This window comes from Mirounga leonina, unplaced genomic scaffold (genome assembly GCF_011800145.1).
Source record: "Mirounga leonina isolate KUSES-001 unplaced genomic scaffold, KU_Mleo_1.0 Mir_175, whole genome shotgun sequence".
In the NCBI taxonomy this organism is placed as follows: domain Eukaryota; kingdom Metazoa; phylum Chordata; class Mammalia; order Carnivora; family Phocidae; genus Mirounga; species Mirounga leonina.
The window spans coordinates 9,373,303-9,394,393 of NW_023270453.1; the positions used below are offsets into that span (position 1 = coordinate 9,373,303).

The following is a 21,091-nucleotide window of genomic DNA, read 5'->3' on the forward strand; positions in this document are numbered from 1 at the left end:
GGGGATACAGACATTCAAACCATAGCATGGGGGTATGGTTCTAAGCACTTTACAAGTAAAACTCATTAAATCCTTGAAACAGGCCTAAGCCGGGTACTGTCACTATCCCACTGTACACGTGAGGAAACGAAATATGGCGGGCCGGGTTCCCTGGCAAGCAGACTCTGAGCTGAGAGTAGTATGCAAGAAGTTTTGTTTGTTTGTTTTTGTTGTTGTTTGTTTTTAAGAGAAGATTTTTTTTAGGTTGCTTCTGGAGAAGGGGTGGGAAGGAGAGGGAAGAGCAAGATTGGGCAGCAGAAGCTGGACTGCGGTGCAGTCTAGCAAAGGCCAAATCCTGCCCAGTGGGGAGCTCTAAAGCTGAGTTCCCTTCAGACATGTTCCAGGTTCCATGTTCCAAGGGTCCTGCCCTTCATTCCCTTGTGTCACCCAGTCGTTGTATGTGGGTGCCCGGGAAGGAGGTGCGACCTCAGGTGTGGTGGCTCTCCGAAGGCAGGGGCGATTTCTGGAGAGTCTCAGTGGAGGGCTGTAGGGTCAGCAGGGTCTGGCTGGGATAGCACAGATCCCACCACCTTGCGTTTAAGAAGCTTGCTCAAGATCACACCACTCATCAGTAGAAGAGGCAGAACTTTCACCAGAGTAGCCTGGCCTCAGAGGCTGGCTAGTTCACCACTGCCCTGTACTGCAGTGTATTCGGGGGGGCTCGACGGAGATTTCGAAGTAGAAGTAAACTGCAGCTCAAGCCTTACTTTGGTGGCATAAGTCTTAATGGTGACATGTAGAATAGGTGGGAGAAGAGTGATTTGAGGTAAGATTTTTTTTTTTTTTTTTTACAATAAAGGGAATACTAACATAAAGTACAAAATTCTGGAAGTACGAAAGAATACACAGTGAAAATCTCCTCCTCACCCCTGTCCTCTTGCTCCCTGGACACAGCCATCCTTAAGAGTTTCTTCTGTCTTCTTCCAGACACAGTATATGTATACTTCAGTATAGACAGATATGGATACCATATTTTTATACTCTTGTATCACAAGATCCACACTGTTCTGGGCCTTGATTTTTTTTTTTTTAAAGATTTTATTTATTTATTTGAGAGAGAGAGAATGAGAGAGAGAACACGAGAGGGGGGAGGGTCAGAGGGAGAAGCAGACTCCCTGAGAGCAGGGAGCCCGACATGGGACTCAATCCCGGGACTCCAGGATCATGACCTGAGCCGAAGGCAGTCGCTTAACCAACTGAGCCACCCAGGTCCCCCTGGGCCTTGATTTTATAATAACATAACCTTGATATTGCTATGGTACCAATCATATACAGCTGCCTTTTTCTTTTAGATGGCAGAGGTTTCTGTTGTATGGATTTACCGTAACTTACTGAACCATCTTTTCTTGATGGGCATTTTTAGATTGCTTTCAATTTTCTCCCTCCTCCAGCTTTACTGAGATATAACTGGCATCAAACATTATATAAGTTTAAGGTGTACAGTATGTTGATTTGACACCTTTATGTTGCAAAATGATTACCACCTGAGCGTTAGTAATAACCCCTTCTCTTTTGTAGTGAGATAATTTAAGATCTACCCTCTTGGGGCACCTGGGTGGCTCAGTCGGTTAAGCAGCTGCATTCGGCTCAGGTCATGATCCCAGGGTCCTGGGATCGAGCCCCACATCAGGCTGCTTGCTCAGCGGGGAGTCTGCTTCTCCCCTGCAGCCATTCCCTCTGCTTGTGCTTGCTCTCTGTCTCTCTCTCGCTGTCACTCTCTCTGTGTCAAATAAATAAGTAAAATCTTAAAAAAAAAAAAAAAAAGATCTACCCTCTTAGCAACTTTCAAGTATATAATACAGTATCATTAACTAAAATTACCATCTTTACATTAGATTTCTATAACTTATTATCTAATAACTGGAAGCTTGTAACTTTTGACAACACCTCCCCATTTCCCCAACCTCTCAGCTCCTGGTAACCACTATTCTATTCTGTTTCTCAATTTAGCTTTTTTATATTCCATATATAAGTTATATCATACAGGACTTGTCTTTCTCTGATTTATTTCACTTAGCATAGTGCCTTCAAGGTCCATCCATATTGTCACAGATTGCTGGATTTCCTTTCTCACAGCGAGAATAATAATCCATTGTGTATGTGTATCACATCTTCTTTATCCATTCATCCTTTGATGGACACTTAGGTAGTTTTCATATGTTGACTATTTTGACTAATGGTGCAATAAACATGTGAATGAAGATACCTCTTTAAGACTGTTTTTATTTCTTATCTATATACACACAGAAGGGGAATTGCTGGGTCATATAGTAGTTCTATTTTTAATTTTTTGAGTAACCTCTGTACTGTTTTCCATGGTGGCTGTACCAATTTATATTCCCACTATAAGTGCACAAGGGTTCCCTTCTCTCCACATTGTCACCAACAGTTGTTATCTTTTGTCTTTTGGAAAATAACCATTCTAACAGGTGTGAGGGGATATCTCCTTGTGGTTTTGATTTGCATTTCCCTGATGAATAGTGATGTTAAGCACCTTTTCATGTACCTGTTGGCCATCTTCTTTGGAAAAATGTCTATTCAGATCCTCTGTCCATTTTTTAATAAAATTGCCTTTTTGCTATTGAGTTGTAGGAGTTCTTTATATATTTTGGTTATTAACCCCTTATTGGATAAATAATTTTCAAATATTTTCTCCTATTCCATAGGTTGGCTTTGCTTTTTTTAAATTTATAAAAGTTTTAATTGAAGTATAGTTGATGTATAATATTTCACGCATACAACATAGTGTTTCAACGATTATATATATTATGAAATAACATGATAGGTGTATTACAATATTATTGACTATATTTCCTATGCTGTACTTTTAATCCTTGTGACTTATAATTGGAAGTTTGTACCACTTAATCCTCTACCAATTTTGCCCATCCTCCACCACCTCCCCTTTGGCAACCACCAGTTCTCTATATTTATTCAAATCCTCTACCCATTTTTAAGTTGGATTTTTTTTTTTTTGGTGTTGAGTTGAATAAGTTCTTGATATATTTTGGATATTAACCCCTCATCAGATAACATCATTTGCAAACATTTTCATCCATTTGGTAGATCGCCTTTTTATTTTGTTCATGGTTTCCTTTGCTGTGCAAAAGATTTTTAGTTTGTTGTAATCACAATTGTTTGTTTCTGCTTTTATTTCCCTTGGCTGAGAAGACAGATCCAAGAAAATAATTGCCAAGGTCCAAGAGATTACTGCCTATGCAGTTTTTTTTTTTTTTTTTAGGAGTTTTTCAGGTCTCATATTTAGGCCTGTAATTCATTTAGAGATTTTCTTACGCATATAGCTGTCCAGTTTTCCTAGCACCATTAAATAAAGAGATTGTTTTTCCCCAGTTGTATATTCTTGTTTCTTTTGTCATAAACCTATACATATATGGTCAATTAATTTATTTCTGGGCTCTCAATTCTGTTCTATTGATCTATTTTTGTGCCAGTACCATACTGCTTTGATTACTATAGCTTTGTAGTATTTCCTGAAATCTGGTATTATGAAACGTCCAGGTTTGTTTTTTCTCAAGATTGCTTTGCCTAGTTGGGGTCTTCTCTGGTTCCATACAAATTTTAGGATTTTTTTGGTTCTAGTTCTGTGAAAACCACTACTTGTATTTTTTTAAAGATTTATTTATTTATTTGAGAGGGGTGGCAAAGGGAGAGGAAGAGAGAGTCTCAAGCACACTCTGTGGTGAATGCAGATCCTGACTCGGGGCTCAATCCCAACACCCTGAGATCATAACCTGAGCAGAAATCAAGAGTTGGATGCCTAACTGACTGAGCCACCCAGGCACCCCAACACTATTTGTATTTTGATAGGGATTGCATTGAACCTATAGATTACTCTGGATAGTATGGGCATTTCAATAATATTCTTCCAGTCCATGAGTATAGTATATGTATTTGTGTCACTTTTGATTTCTTTTATCAGTGTCATAATTTTCAGAATAAAGCATCCTCCCACCTAATTGGTTAAATTTATTTCTAGGTATTTTATTTTCTTTGATGCAGTTGAAAATGGGATTGTTTTCTTTATTTCCCTTTCCGCTATTTCATTATTAGTGTACCAGAACACAACAGATTTCATGTATTGATTTTGTATCCTGCAACTTTATGGATTTATAAGATCTAATCATTTTTTGGTGGAATTTTAAGGTTTTCTATTTATAGTATCATGTCCTCTGCAAACAGAGATAAACACTTCTTCCTTACCAATTTGGATATCTTTTGTTCTTCTTGTCTGACTGTAATAGTTAGAATTTCCTGTACTATGTTGAATTAAAGTTCCATTACTATGTTAAGAGTGGACATACTTGTCTTATTTGTGATCTTAGGGAAAAACCTTTCAGCTTTCACCATTCAGTTTGATGTTAGCTGTGTGTTTGTCATATATAGCCTTTATTATGTTGAGGTATGTTTTTTCTCTACCTATTTTCTTGAGGGTTTTTATTATGATGAGATAGTGAATTTTGTCCAGTGCTTTTTCTGCATGAGCCGAAGGCATGCAGAAATGATCATATGGTTTTTATCCTCCATTTTGTTAATGTGATCTATCACATTGGTTGATTTGGATTTATTGAACCATCCTTATATCCCTGGAATAAATCTCACTTGATTATAGTGAATGAACCTTTTAATATATTGTTGAATGTGGTTTGCTAGTATTTTGTTGAGGATTTTTGCATCTACGTTCATCAGGGATATTGGTCTAATTATTATGTGTATGTGTGTGTGCGCGGTTTTTTTTTTGGAGTGTCTTTGTCTTCTTTTGGTATCAGGGTAATGCTGGCCTTATGGATTGTATCAGGGTAATGCTGGCCTTGTGGAATGCTGGACTTGTGGACAGCTTTTCTATTTCTTACACTTTTTGGAACAGTTTGAGAAAGATAGGTATTAAGTATCCTTTAAATGTTGATAGAATTCACATAAGCCATCTGGTCTGGAACTTTTTGATTATCCATTGAATTCTGTTATTAGTAATTAGTCTGTTCAGATTTTCTGTTTCTTCCTGATTCAGTCTTGGAAGATTTTATGTTTCTAAGAATTTATCCATTTATCCTAGGTTGTCCAGTTTGTTGGCATATAATTTTTATACTAATCTCTTAGAATCTTTTGTATTTTATGATACCAATTTTAACTACTGTTTCATTTTTGATTGAGTCCATTCTTTTTTTTTCTTGATTGGTCTGGCTAAAGGTTTATCAAATTTATCTTTGCACAGAACCAGGTCTTAATCTTATTGATATTTTATAGTGTCGTTGTTTTAAAGATATTATTTGAGGGCGCCTGGGTGGCTCACTTGGTTAAGCGACTGCCTTCGGCTCAGGTCACGATCCTGGAGCCCCGGGATCGAGTCCCACGTCGGGCTCCCTGCTCAGTGGGGAGTCTGCCTCTCCCTCTCTCGTGCTCTCTCTCTCTCATTCTCTCTCTCAAATAAAAAAAAAAAAAGATATTATTTGAGAGAGAGAGCACAAGCAGGGTGAGGGGCAGAGGGAGAAGCAGACTCCCCGCTGAGCAGGGAGCCTGATGCGGGGCTCAGTCCTGATCCTGAGACTCCAGGATCATGACCTGAGCGGAAGGCAGACGCTTAACCAACTGAGCCACCCAGGTGCCCCAGTTGTTGGTTTTTTTTGTGTGTGTGTGGTTTTTTTTTTTTTCTCTTTCATTTATTTCTACTCTAATTGTTGTTATTTTCTTCTTTCTAACTTTGGCTCTGTTCTTTTTTTTTTTTTTCTAGTTACTTTAGGTGTAAGGTCAGATTTTTTTTTAAAGATTTTTCTTGTTTCTTGAGGTAAGCCTGTATCATTATAAACTTCTTTCTTAGAACTGCTTTTGTTGCATCCCAGAGGTTTTGGGCCATTGGTTTCCATTTTGTCTCCAGGAATTTCTTGATTTAACCTTTAATTTCTTTATTGACCCACTGATTGTTTAGTAACATGTTTAGTCTCCATGTGTTTGTTTCTTCCAGTTTTTCTTTCCTATATAATTGATTTCTAGTTTCATCCCATTGTGGTCAGAAAAAATGTTTGCTATGATTTCAATCTTAAGTTTTACTGAGACTTGTTTTGTGGCCCTAACATGTAATCTATCCTGGAGAATCTGCCATTGGCACTTGAAAGAATGTGTTTCTGCTGTTTGGGGGTGGAACATTCTGTATATATCTGTTAAGTCCATCTGGTCTAATGTGTCATTCAAAGCCACTGATTCCTTACTGATATTCTGTCTGGATGATCTATCCACTGATGTTAAGTTGGATGTTAAAGTGTCCTATTGTATTATTGTTAATTTCTCCCTTCATGTCTGTTAGTATTTACTTTATATATTTAGGTGCTCCTATGTTGGGTCCTTAGATATTTACAATGGTTATAACTTCTTATTGGACTGATCCCTTTATCATTATGTAATGACCTTTTCTGTCTCCTTTCAGTCTTTGTTCTAAAGTCAGTTTTTCTCTGATATAAATATTGTTACCTGTTTTTTTCTTTTTGCTTCCATTTACATGAAATAGTTTTTTTTATCCCTTTATATTTTTTTTAAGCTTTAATCTGTTTATTCAACAAGATGTATCTTTAGGAGTTTAGAAACAGGTTGGACACCATTATTCTTTGTGATGAATGCAGATAGCCATTTAAATAAATTTCACTGTATTTTGTAACATTGTTTTATTGAGTGAACTCTTCTCACTATTTCTAAACTGTAAACAATAGGAAACTAAAGTATCAAAGGAAACACATCAGAGAGCATATATAACAGACAAAGACCTGTAAATATTCTTATACAAGAATCAATGCATATTTAAGGAAATCTGAATTTCTTATTAGGCAAATATTTTTGCATATGTTGCCTTCTCTTTTTGTGCCTTTATCTTTTGTTTGACTTTCAGCAGTTCTGCCTGGATAGCTTTATCTTTCGGTGCTATCTCTCCTGAGCTTTCTTAAGATCAGCCAATGTTTGATCATATTCTTTTAATCCTTGCCATCGTTGAGCTCTATGGTACAATGCTTTGGTATTGGATGGGTCTATTTCAAGAGCCTCCAAACAACTGTTGATTGCTTTGTGCCAATTTGACATGTTCAGTTTTATAAGAACCAATATTCAGCATGCAGCTTAAAGCTATAGGTTGTAGCTTCAATCTATCTGCTGGCTTGATAACAACCTTTGAACCTTCCACATATCTTAAAACTTTTGTGTATTTTTTAATGGCCATCTCCCAGTTCTGAGATCTGAAAAAAAAGTATTTCCAATATTTTTTATGGCTTCTGTTGTTAATAAAATTTTATTTACTTTTCCCAGGTTTTTCACCTTTCACTTCTGCATTTTCCAGTACTCTTGCCACACCCATTCCTTTAATTACTTGGCCAAACACCACGTTTCCCATCCATGTGACAAGTCAGCATGGTTGTGATAAAGATCTGAGAACCATTTGTATTGCAGCCTGCATTTGCCATGCTCAATAAAACTTCCTGATCATGCTGATAATAGAAATTTTCATCTTCAAAATTTTTTTACCATAAATACTTTCTCCACCTGTCCCATTTTGATTTGAGAAGTCTCCACCCTGAATCATAAATTTCTTAATAATTTGATGAAAAGGGCATCCTTGGAAATAGAGAGGTTTCCCAGTGGTGGGTCCAATGCCTTTTTCTCCTGTACAGAATGCATGAAAATTTTCTGCAGTTTTGGGTACAATATCTGCAAACAATTGTGAGACAATTCAGCCAACTTGCTCCCCTCCAATGTCCACATCAAAGAAGACTCTGGGGTTACTGGGGTTGGAGGGCTTAGTTTGGGGGGATGGGTGTGACATTTTGAATTGTAGATGTGCTTGGGAGTGAACAGAGAACCTTGTGGACGACAGGCAGCTCTTTTTTCATCCCTTTACTTTCAGTCTGTATGTATCTTTAGGTGTGAGGTGAGGTTTCACATAGGCAGCATATAGATGGGTCTTGTTTTTTAAATCCATTTGGTCACATATATCTTGAGTCCATTTATATTTAAAATAATTATTGATAAATATATACTGATTGCCATTTTGTTCATTGTTTTCTGGTTGTTTTGTAAATCTGTTTCTTTCTCTTTTGCTCTCCTACTTTGTGGGTTGATGGTTTCCTTTACAGTTATGGGTGGCTCCTGTATTTCCTTTCTCTTTATTTATTTATTTTTTTGTATCTGTTACAGGTTTTTGGTTTGTGGTTACCCTCTGGTTCATATATAACATCTTATGTGCATAGCAGTCTATGTTAAGTTGCTGGTCACTTAAGTTTGAACCCATTCTAAAAGCACCCAATTTTTACTGCCACCTCTACATTTTATCTATATGTCACACTTTACATCTTTTTACTTTGTGTATCTCTTGAATAATTTTTGTAGAGAAAATATCCTAGTTCATCTCCATACTGCCTTTATAAGTAATTATTATTTTTTCTATGTGTTTGCTTTTTCCTGTGAAATTTTTTCCTTTTGTAAATTTCTTCTAGTTATGGCCTTTTCTTCCCCAATTAAATAAACTTGTCAGGTAGGGTATTCTTTGCTGTAGGTATTTTGCTTTCAGCACTTTGAATATGTTGTGCCACTGTCTTCTGGCCTGAAAAGTTTCTGCTGATAAATCACGTGATAGCCTCAGGGAGTTTCCCTTGTATATAACTATTTTTCTTTTATTGCTTTTAAGTTTCTGTCTTTACATTTAATCTTAGTCATTTGAATTATTATGTGTCTTGGTGTGGACCTCACCGAATTCATCTTATTAGGGGTGGTCTGTTTCCTGGATCTGGATTTCTGTTTCCTTCTCCAGAATAGGGAAGATGGTAGCTATTATTTCTAAAGAAGGTTTTCTGCTCCTTTGTCTCACTCTTCTCCTCCTGGTACTCCTAGAATGGGAATGTTATTATGCTTGATGAGGTCACAGAGGTCTCTTTAACCTATCCATTTTTAATATTCTCTTGAGCTTTTATTTTAATTCCAATTAACATACAGTGTTTTGTTAGTTTCAGGTGTACATAGAGTGCTTAAACAATCGCATACATCACCAGGTGCTTCTCACAAGTACACTCCTTAATCTACATCACCTGTTTAACACATTTCCTGCCCCTCCCCCCCACCTCCCTTCTGGTAACCATCAGTTTGTTCTTTATAGTTAAGAGTTTGCTTATTAGTTTGAATCTTTTTCTTCCCTTTGCTTGTTTTTTTTCTTAAATTGCACATCAGTAAAATTATATGGTATTTGTCCTTCTCTGATTGATTTATTTCACTTAGCATAATACTTTCTAGCGCCATCCATGTTGTTGCAAATGGTAAGATTTCATTCATTTTCATGGCTGAATAATATTAAATTATACATATTATATATATAATATATATATTTATATATACATGTATAAATATATATGTATCTATCTCACATCTTTATCCATTCATCAATTGATGGACACTTGGGCTGTTTCCATATCTCTGGCTACTATAAATAATGCTGCTATAAACATAGGGGTACATGTATCCCCTTGAATTAGTGTTCTTGTATGCTTTGGGTATGAATAGTGTGATTGCTGGATCATAAGGTAGTTCTATTTTTAACATTTTGGGGAACTTTCATACTTTTTCCAAAGTAGCTACACCAGTTTGCATTCCCACCAACAGTGCAAGAGGGTTCCTTTTTCTCCACATCCTTGCCAACACCTGCTGTTTCCTGTGTTGTTGACTTTAGCCATTCTGACAGCTGTGGGGTGATATCATAGTTTTGATTTGTATTTCCCTGATGATGAGTGATGTTGAGCCAGTTTTTCATGTATCTATTAGCCATCTGGATGTCATCTTTGGATAAATGTCTAACCATGTCTCCTGCCCATTTTTTAACTGGATTATTTGTTTTTGAGGTGTTAGATTTTTATCAGTTCTTTATATATTTTGGATACTAACCCTTTATCAGATATGTCATTTGCAAATATCTTCTCCCATTCCATTGGTTACCTTTTAGTTTTGTTGTTTCCTTTGTTGTGCAGAGGCTTCTTATTTTGATGTAGTACCAATAGTTTATTTTTGCTTTTGTTTCCCTTGCCTCAGGAGACCTATCTAGAAAAAAGTTGCTATGGCCAATATCAGAGAAGTTACTGCCTGTGCTCTCTTCTAGGATTGTTATGGTTTCAGCCTTGCATTTGGATCTTTAATCCATTTTGAATTTATTTTTTAGTATGGTGTAAGAAACTGGTCCAGTTCATTCTTTTGCATGTGGTTGTCTAGTTTTCCCAGCACCATTTGTTGAAGAGACAGTCTTTTTCCCATTGGATCTTCTTTCCTGCTTCGTCAAAGATTAGTTGACCATAATGTTGAGGGTCCACTTCTGGAGTCTCTATTCTGTTCCATTGACCTATGTTTTTGTGCCAGTTTTGTGCCAGTGTCAAACTCTTTTGATGACTACAATTTTGTAACAGAACTGGAAGTCTGGAATTGTGACCTCTCCAGCCTTGCTTTTCTTTTTCAAGGTTGCTTTGGCTATTCGGGGAAACTTTTGTGGTTCCACACACATTTTAGGATTGTTCCAGCCCTGTGAAAAATGTTGGCATTTCAATAGGGATTGCATTAAATGTGTAGATTGCTTTGGGTAGCATAGACGTTTTAATAATATTTGTTCTTCCGGTCCATGAGCACAGAATGTCTCCATTTCTTTGTGTTATCTTCAATTTCTTTCATCAGTATTTTCTAGTTTTCAGAGTATAGGTTTGGTTAGGTTTATTCCTAGATGTCCTGGTGTTTTTGGTATGCTTGAAAATGGCATGATTGCTTGATTTCTCTTTCTGCTGCTTCATTATTGGTGTATAGAAATGCAACAGATTTCTGTACATTGATTTTGTATCATGTGACTTCAGTTCTAGCAGTTTTTTGGTGACGTCTTGGGTTTTCTATATATAGTATCATGTCATCTGCAAATAGTTAAAGCTTTACTACTTTGCTGATTTGGACGCTTCTTACTCCTTTTTGTTGTCTGATTGCTGTGGCTAGGACTTCCAATACTATGTTGAATAAAAGTAGTGAGAGTGGACATTCCTGTCTTGTTCCTAACCTTAGGGTAGGTCACTTTTCCCCCATTGAGGATGATATTAGCTGTGGGTTGTTCATATAGGGCCTTTATAATCTTGAGGTATGTTCCCTCTAAACCTACTTTGTTGTTGAGGGTTTTTTACCATGAATGGATGTAGTACTGTGCCAGATGTTTTTCCACATCTATTGAAATGATCATATGGTTCTTATCCTTTCTCTTACTGATGTGATGTATCACATTGATTTGCAAATATTGAACCATGCTTGCAACCCAGGAATGAATCCCACTTGATCGTGGTGAATGATTTTTTTAAGGTATGCATTTGGTTTGCTAATATTTTGTTGAGAATTTTAAAAAATATATTTATTTATTTGAGGTGAGGGGTAGGGGCAGAGGGAGAAAGAGTCTCAAGCAGACTATGCTGAACATGGATGCAGGGCTCAATCTCCTGACCCTGAGAACATGACCTAAGCTGAAACCAAGAGTTGGACACTTACCTGACTGAGCCACCCTGGTGCCCTTGTTGAGGATTTTTGCATTTATGTTCATCAGAGATAGTGGCCTATACTTCTCCTTTTGAGTGGTGTCTTTATCTGGTTTTGGTATCAGGGTAATGCTGGCCTCATAGAATGAATTTGGAAGTTTCCTCTCCTTTTCTATTTTTAGGAATAGTTTGAGAAGGATAGGTATTAAGTCTTCTTTAAATGTTTGGTAGGATTCACCTTTGAAGCCATCTGGTCCTGGACTTTTGTTTGGAAGTTTTTTTGTTTTGTTTTGTTTTTGTTTTTAAGATGTTATTTATTTATTTGACAGAGACACAGCAAGAGAGGGAACACAGGCAGGGGGAGTAAGAGAGGGAGAAGCAGGCTTCCTGCTGAGCAGGGAGCCCGATGTGGGGCTCAATCCCAGGACCCTGGGATCATGACCCAAGCCAAAGGCAGACGCTTAATGACTGAGCCACCGAGGCACCCCTGGAAGTTTTTTGATTACGGAATGAATTTCTTCGCTAGTTATTGGTCTTTTCCAACTTTCTATTTCTTCCTGTTGCAGTTTTGGTAGTTTGTTTCTAGGAATTTATCTATTTCTTCCAGGTTGTCTAATTTGTTGGCATATGTTTTTTTTTTATTATTCTTATGTTAATCCCCATACATTATATCATTAGTTTTAGATGTAGGGTTCCATGATTCATTGTTTGTGCATAACACCCAGTGCTCCATGCAGAATGTGCCCTCCTCAATACCCATCACCAGGCCAACCCATCCTCCCACCCCCCTCCCCTCTAGAACCCTCAGTTTGTTTTTCAGAGTCCATCATCTCTCATGGTTCATCTACCCCTCCGATTTCCCCTGCTTCATTCCTCCCCTCCTGCTACCTTCTTCTTCTTTTTTTTTTTCTTAACATATATTGCATTATTTGTTTCAGAGGTACAGATCTGAGATTCAACAGTCTTGCACAATTCACAGCGCTTACCAGAGCACATACCCTCCCCAGTGTCTATCACCCAGTCACCCCATCCCTCCCACCCCACCCCCCACTCCAGCAACACTCAGTTTGTTTCCTGCGATTAAGAATTCCTCATATCAGTGAGATCGTATGATACATGTCTTTCTCCTTTTGACTTATTTCGCTCAACATAATACCCTCCAGTTCCATCCACGTCGTTGCAAATGGCAGGAGTTCATTTTTTTTGGTGGCTGCATAATATTCCATTGTGTATATATACCACATCTTCTTTATCCATTCATCTGTCGATGGACATCTTGGCTCTTTCCACAGTTTGGCTATTGTGGACATTGCTGATATAAACATCGGGGTGCACGTACCCTTTCGGATCCCTACTTTTGTATCTTTGGGGTAAATACCCAGTAGTGCAATTGCTGGATCATATGGTAGCTCTATTTTCAACTTTTTGAGGAACCTCCATACAGTTTTCCAGAGTGGCTGCACCAGCTTGCATTCCCACCAACAGTGTAGGAGGGTTCCCCTTTCTCCGCATCCCCGCCAACATCTGTCGTTTCCTGACTTGTTAATTTTAGCCATTCTGACTGGTGTGAGGTGGTATCTCATTGGGGTTTTGATTGGATTTCCCTGATGCCGAGCGATATTGAGCACTTTTTCATGTGTCTGTTGGCCATTTGGATGTCTTCTTTGGAAAAATGTCTGTTCATATCTTCTGCCCATTTCTTGATTGGATTCTTTGTTCTTTGGATGTTGAGTTTGATGAGTTCTTTATAGATTTTGGATACTAGCCCTTTATCTGATATGTCATTTGCAAATATCTTCTCCCACTCTGTCAGTTGTCTTTTGATTTTGTTGACTGTTTCCTTTGCTTTGCAAAAGCTTTTTATCTTGATGAAGTCCCAATAGTTCATTCTTGCCCTTGCTTCCCTTGCCTTTGGCGATGTGTCTAGGAAGAAGTTGCTGCGGCTGAGGTCAAAGAGGTTGCTGCCTGTGTTCTCCTTTAGGATTTTGATGGACTCCTGTCTCACATTGAGGTCTTTCAACCATTTGAAGTATGTTTTTGTGTGTGGTGTAAGGAAATGGTCCAGTTTCATTCTTCTGCATGTGGCTATCCAATTTTCCCAACACCATTTGTTGAAGAGACTGTCTTTTTTCCATTGGACATTCTTTCCTGCTTTGTCAAAGATGAGTTGACCATAGAGTTGAGGGTCCATTTCTGGGCTCTCTATTCTGTTCCATTGATCTATATGTCTGTTTTTGTGCCAGTACCATGCTGTCTTGATGATGACAGCTTTGTAATAGAGCTGGAAGTCCAGAATTGTGATGCCGCCAGCTTTGCCCTTCTTTTTCAACATTCCTCTGGCTATGCGGGGTCTTTTCTGGTTCCATATAAATTTTAGGATTATTTGTTCCATTTCTTTGAAAAAAGTGGATGGTATTTTGATGGGGATTGCATTGAATGTGTAGATTGCTCTAGGTAGCATTGACATCTTCACAATATTTGTTCTTCCAATCCATGAGCATGGAACGTTTTTCCATTTCTTTGTGTCTTCCTCAATTTCTTTCATGAGTATTTTATAGTTTTCTGAGTACAGATCCTTTGTCTCTTTGGTTAGATTTATTCCTAGGTATCTTACGGTTTTGGGTGCAATTGTAAATGGGATCGACTCCTTAATTTCTCTTTCTTCTGTCTTGTTGGTGTATAGGAATGCCACTGACTTCTGTGCATTGATTTTATATCCTGCCACTTGACTGAATTCCTGTATGAGCTCTAGCAGTTTTGGGGTGGAGTCTTTGGGGTTTTCCACATAAAGTATCATATCATCTGCAAAGAGTGAGAGTTTGACTTCTTCTTTGCCAATTTGGATGCCTTTTATTTCTTTTTGTTGTCTGATTGCTGTGGCTAGGACTTCCAATACTATGCTGAATAGCAGTGGTGATAGTGGACATCCCTGCTGTGTTCCTGACCTTAGGGGGAAAGCTCTCAGTTTTTCCCCATTGAGAATGATATTCGCTGTAGGTTTTTCATAGATGGCCTTTATGATATTGAGGTATGTACCCTCTATGCCTATACTCTGAAGAGTTTTGAATCAAGAAAGGATGCTGTACTTTGTCAAATGCTTTTTCTGCATCTATTGAGAGGATCATATGATTCTTGTTCTTTCTTTTGTTAATGTATTGTATCACATTGATTTGCGGATGTTGAACCAACCTTGCAGCCCAGGGATAAATCCCACTTGGCCGTGGTGAATAATCCTTTTAATGTACTGTTGGATCCTATTGGCTAATATTTTGGTGAGAATTTTTGCATCCATGTTCATCAGGGATATTGGTCTGTAATTCTCCTTTTTGATGGGGTCTTTGTCTGGTTTTGGGATCAAGGTAATGCTGGCCTCATAAAATGAGTTTGGAAGTTTTCCTTCCATTTCTATTTTTTGGAACAGTTTCAGAAGAATAGGTATTAATTCTTCTTTAAATGTTTGGTAGAATTCCCCTGGGAAACCATCTGGCCCTGGGCTTTTTTTTGGGAGATTTTTGATGACTGCTTCAATTTCCTTAGTGGTTATAGGTCTGTTCAGGTTTTCTATTTCTTCCTGGTTCAGTTTTGGTAGTTGATACATCTCTAGGAATGCATCCATTTCTTCCAGGTTATCTAATTTGCTGGCATAGAGTTGCTCATAATATGTTCTTATAATTGTTTGTATTTCTTTGGTGTTGGTTGTGATCTCTCCTCTTTCATTCATGATTTTGTTGATTTGGGTCATTTCTCTTTTCTTTTTGATAAGTCTGGCCAGGGGTTTATCAATCTTGTTAATTCTTTCAAAGAACCAGCTCCTAGTTTCATTGATCTGTTCTACTGTTAGTTTCTATTTCATTGATTTCTGCTCTGATCTTTATTATTTCTCTTCTCCTGCTGGGTTTAGGCTTTATTTGCTGTTTTTTCTCCAGCTCCTTTAGGTGGAGGGTTAGGTTGTGTACTTGAGACCTTTCTTGTTTCTTGAGAAAGGCTTGTATTGCTATATACTTTCCTCTTAGGACTGCCTTTGCTGCATCCCAAAGATTTTGAATAGTTGTGTTTTCATTTTCATTGGTTTCCATGTATTTTTTTAATTCTTCTTTAATTTCCTGGTTGACCCATTCATTCTTCAGTAGGATGTTCTTTAGCCTCCATGTATTTGAGTTCTTTCTGACTTTCCTCTTGTGATTGAGTGCTAGTTTCAAAGCATTGTGGTCTGAAAATAGGCAGGGAATGATCCCAATCTTTTGGTACTGGTTGAGACCTGATTTATGACCTAGGATGTGATCTATTCTGGAGAATGTTCCATGGGGACTAGAGAAGAATGTGTATTCCGTTGCTTTGGGATGGAATGTTCTGAATATGTCTGTGAAGTCCATTTGGTCCAGTGTGTCATTTAAAGTCTTTATTTCCTTGTTGATCTTTTGCTTAGACGATCTGTCCATTTCAGTGAGGGGGGTGTTAAAGTCCCCCACTATTATTGTATTGTTGTCAATGTGTTTCTTTGCTTTTGTTATTAATTGCCTTATATAATTGGCTGCTCCCATGTTAGGGGCATAGATATTTACAATTGTTAGATCTTCTTGTCGGATAGACCCTTTAAGTAGGATATAATGTCCTTCCTCATCTCTTATTACAGTCTTTGGTTTAAAATCTAATTTGTCTGATATAAGGATTGCCACCCCAGCTTTCTTTTGGTGTCCATTAGCATGGTAAATGGTTTTCCACCCCCTCACCTTCAATCTGGGGGTGTCTTTGGTTCTAAAATGAGTCTCTTGCAGACAGCATATCAATGGGTCTTGTTTTTTAATCCAGTCTGATAGCCTGTGTCTTTTGATTGGGGCATTTAGCCCATTTACATTCAGGGTAACTATTGAAAGATAGGAATTTAGTGCCATTGTATTGCCTGTAAGGTGACTGTTACCGTATATTGTCTGTGTTCCTTTATGGTCTATGTTGCTTTTAGGGTCTCTCTTTGCTTAGAGGACCCCTTTCAAGATTTCTTGTAGGGCTGGTTTTGTGTTTGCAAATTCCTTTAGTTTTTGTTTGTCCTGGAAGCTTTTTATCTCTCCTTCAATTTTCAATGGCAGCCTAGCTGGATATAGTATTCTTGGCTGCATATTTTTCTCATTTAGTGCTCTGAATATATCCTGCCAGTCCTTTCTGGCCTGCCAGGTCTCTGTGGATAGGTCTGTTGCCAATCTAATGTTTCTACCATTGTAGGTTACATATCTCTTCTCCTGAGCTGCTTTCAGGATTTTCTCTTTGTCTATGAGACTCGTAAGTTTTACTATTAGATGTCGGGGTGTTGACCTATTTTTATTGATTTTGAGAGGGGTTCTCTGTGCTTCCTGGATTTTGATGCCTGTTTCCTTCCCCAAATTAGGGAAGTTCTCTGCTATAATTTGCTCCGTTATACCTTCTGCCCCTCTCTCTCTTTCTTCTTCTGGGATCCCAATTATTCTAATGTTGTTTCATCTTATGGTATCGCTTATCTCTCGAATTCTGCCCTCATGATCCAGTAGTTGTTTATCTCTCTTTTTCTCAGCTTCTTTATTTTCCATCATTTGGTCTTCTATATTACTGATTCTCTCTTCTGCCTCATTTACCCTAGCAGTTAGCGCCCCCATTTTTTATTGCACCTCATTTATAGCCTTTTTGATTTCTACTTGGTTAGATTTTAGCTCTTTTACTTCTCCAGAAAGGGTTTCTCTAATAACTTCCATATATTTTTCAAGCCCAGCTAGTATCTTTAAAGTGATGATTCTGAGCTCTAGATCCGACATCGTACTAATGTCCGTATTGAGTAGGTCCCTGGCAGTTGGTACTACCTCTTGTTCTTTTTGTTGAGGTGATTTTTTCCGTCTTGTCATTTTGTGCAGAGGAGAATAGATTAATGAGAGAACAAAATGCTAGCAGAGTAACCACGTCCCCAGAAAATATACTCTAAACAAATCAGAAAAGACCTGAAGCAGTGGAAGAAGAAACAGAAAGAGAGAAAAAAGAAAAAGAACAAAAAGATAAAGATAAAAACAAACAAAACAAAACAATGACAACAAAAAAAACCAGAATGTGATCAAATATGATCAGGCTGGTATATAGATCAGTGCCACACACTAGATTTGGGGTATATTTTGGTCTTTTAGAAGAAAGTGCCTCCCAAAATTTTAAAGAAAGAAAAACTTATATATGTACAAAAATAAGGGTTGATATGATGAAGGGATGGAATATGACTGTAAAGATGGAAATTATAAAAAAATTTATAAAAGGAATTGATAAGAAGTTGTTTGAAAAAAGAAAGAAGAGGATTTAAAAAAGAAAAAAGAAAAAAAAGAGAGAGAATGTGATCAGGCAGGGGAGTAGAAAAAACCATATACTAGAGATTTAGGGTATATTTTAATCTGTTAGAAGAAACTATCTCAAAATTTTAAAGAGAGAACAGCTTATATATATATATGCCAAAAATACGGGTAACTACTATGAAGGGATAGAATATGACTCTAAAAATGAAAAATAAAAATGTTTTTTTTTTTAAAAAGGGATTGATAAGATGTTGGTTGAAAAAGGGAAAAAGAAAAATTAAAAAAAAAAAAACAGTTAAAAAAAATTAACTTTGAAAGACTAAGGAATCATGGTAAAAAAGCCGTGAATTCTATGTGCAGTATTCCCCTAGCGCTGGAGTTCTGCCGTTCTCATTGATCAGTAAACTTGGTCTTGGCTGGCTGTTCTCGCTGATCTTCTGGGGAGGGGCCTGTTGCCGTGGTTTCCAAATGTCTCTGCCGGAGGCGGAATTGCCCCGCCCTTGCCCCCTCCCGGCTAAGTAATCTGCTCGGGTTTGCTCTCCGGGGCTTTTGTTCCCTGCGAGCTTTCCGTACAGCTTTGGAGGCGGAGAGTGAAGATGGCGGCCTCCCAATCTCCGCCCCGGAGGAGCCGAGAACTCGGGGCCCCGCTCCTCAGTGAGCCCCCAGAGAAAAGCTGTCAGTCACTCCCGTCTCCCCGGTCTCCGGCCGCACTCCGTGCTCGCCCGGCCTGTGACCGCGCGTTTCTATCTCTGGCACCCGACCCCGGGTGGAGTCTCCAAACCCAGCAGATCCCTGCGGTGCACTCCCGCGCGGCTCCTCCCGGGGGAGGAAGGTGAGTCTCCCCGGATCTGCCGCTTGTTGGGTCCCTGCTGGAGGAGCAGGGGCCCGACTGGGCCGTGGATCACGGTCAATGGCAACCCCGAGCTGAGAGCCCGCGCCTGGGCTCTGCCTCTGCAGCCGGCTTCCCTGCTCTGTTACCTGGGAGCTCTGCCACACTCAGGCACCCCCGGTCTTTCTGTGACCCCGAGGGTCCTGAGACCACACTAGAGTGATGTCCCTCAGTGGAGCAGACTTTTAAAAGTTCCGATTCTGTGCTCCGCGGCTCTATCACTTGCCAGAAGCGGCCGACGGAGGCCCCTCCCCCGCCGTCTATCCTCCCGAATATCGCCTCGGATTCACTTCTCCGCACGTCCTACCTTCCAGATAGTGGTGGCTTTTCTGATGAGAGAGTTGTTGCTCTTCTTTTCTTCGATCTCCTGTTGGGTTTCTAGGTGTTCAGAATGGTTTGATCCCTATCCAGCTGAATTCCTGAGACGAGACGAAATCCAGGTCTCCTACTCCTCCGCCATCTTGCTCCGCCCCCCTGGCATATGGTTTTTTATAATAACCTCTTGCAATTGTATTTCTGTGGCATTGGTTATTACTCCTCTTATTTGTGATTTTATTGAGTCCTTTCTATTTTTTTTCCTGATAAGTCAGACTAGAAGTTTATCAATTTTATTGGTCTGTTCTATTGTTTTGTTAGTTTCTGTAAAATTTATTTCTGCTCTAATCTTTATTATTTCCTCTCTTCTGTTCAGTTTAGGCTTTGTTGTTCTTTTCCTAGTTCCTTTAAGTGTATGGTTAGGTGGTTTGAGATTTTTCTTCTTGAGATAGGCCTGTATTGCTATAAACTTCCCTCTTTGCACAACTTTTGCTGCATCCCAAGGATTTTGAACCGTTTGTTTCTGTTTTCATTTGTTTCCATGTACTTTGTCTTCTGTTATTTCCTTGTTGACCCATTCATTGTTTAGTAGCATGTATTTGTGGTCTTTCTAGATTTTTTTCATGCAGTTGAATTCTAGTTTCATAGCATTGTGGTCAAAAAAGATGCTTCATATAACTTCAGTATTCTTGAATTTGTTGAGGGTTGTTTGTGGGCTAATATGTGATCTCTTCTGGAGAATGTTCCCTGTGCACTTGAAAAAGTGTATTCTGTTTTAGGTTGGACTGTTCTGAATATATCTAAGTCCATCTGGTCCAGTGTGTCATTCAAAGCCATTGTTTTCTTATTTTATTTTGTTTTGTTTTGTTAGTCACCATACAATACATCATTAGTTTTTGTTGTAGTGATCCATGATTCATTGTTTTCGTATAACACCCAGTGCTCCAGGCAGTACGTGCCCTCCTTCATACCCATCACCAGGCTAACCCATCGCCTATCCCCCTCCCCTCTAAAACCCTCAGTTTGTTTCTGAGTCTGTAGTCTCTCATGGTTCATCTCTCCCTCCGATTCCCCCCCCCATTTTTCCCTACCTTCTCCTAATGTCCTCCATGCTATTCCTTATGTTCCACAAATAAGTGAAACCATATGATAATTGACTTTTTCTGCTTGACTTACTTCACTTAGCATAATCTCCTCCAGTCCCATCCATGTTGATGTAAAAGTTGGGTATTCATCCTTTCTGATGGCTGAGTAATATTTCATTGTATATATGGACCACATCTTCTTTATCCATTCATCTGTTGAAGGGCATCTTGGCTCCTCCCACAGTTTGGCTATTGCGGACATGGCTGCTATGAACACTGGGGTGCATATGGCCCTTCTTTTCACTACATCTGTGTCTTTGGGGTAAATACCCAGTAGTGCAATTGCTGGGTCATAGGGTAGCTCTGTTTTTAATTTTTTGAGGCACCTCCACACTGTTTTCCAAAGTGGCTGTACCAACTTGCATTCCAACCAACAGTGAAAGAGGGTTCCCCTTTCTCCACAATCTCTCCAACATTTGTTGTTTCTTGCCTTGTCAATTTTTGCCATTCTATCTGGTGTTAGGTGGTATCTCAATGTGGTTTTGATTTGAATTTCCCTGATGGCTAATGATGATGAACATTGTTTCATGTGTCTGTTAGCCATTTGTATGTCTTCTTCAGAGAAGTGTCTGTTCATGTCTTCTGCCCATTTTTTGATTTGATTATTTGTTTTTTTGGGTGTTGAGTTTAAGTTCTTTATAGATCTTGGGAATCAGTGCTTTGTCTGTAGTGTCATTTGCAAATATCTTCTCCCATTCTGTGGGTTGCCTCTTTGTTTTGTTGACTGTTTCCTTTGCTGTGCAGAAGATTTTTATCTTGATGAAGTCCCAAAAGTTCATTTTTGCTTTTGTTTCTGTAGCCTTTGGAGATGTATCTTGAAAGAAATTGCTGTGGCCGATGTCAAAGAGGTTACTGCCTATGTTCTCCTCTAGGATTTTGATG

At 38.6% G+C, this 21,091-nt stretch overlaps 1 protein-coding gene and 1 pseudogene across 1 annotated transcript in view; one reads left to right on the top strand and one right to left on the bottom strand.

The window, feature by feature from the left end:
• The window catches only part of CCDC3 (coiled-coil domain containing 3), a 124,614-nt gene that overhangs the window by 84,541 nt on the left and 18,982 nt on the right, over positions 1-21,091 (top strand). The window lies entirely within an intron of this gene.
• LOC118021578 lies at positions 6,866-7,855 on the bottom strand (annotated as a pseudogene).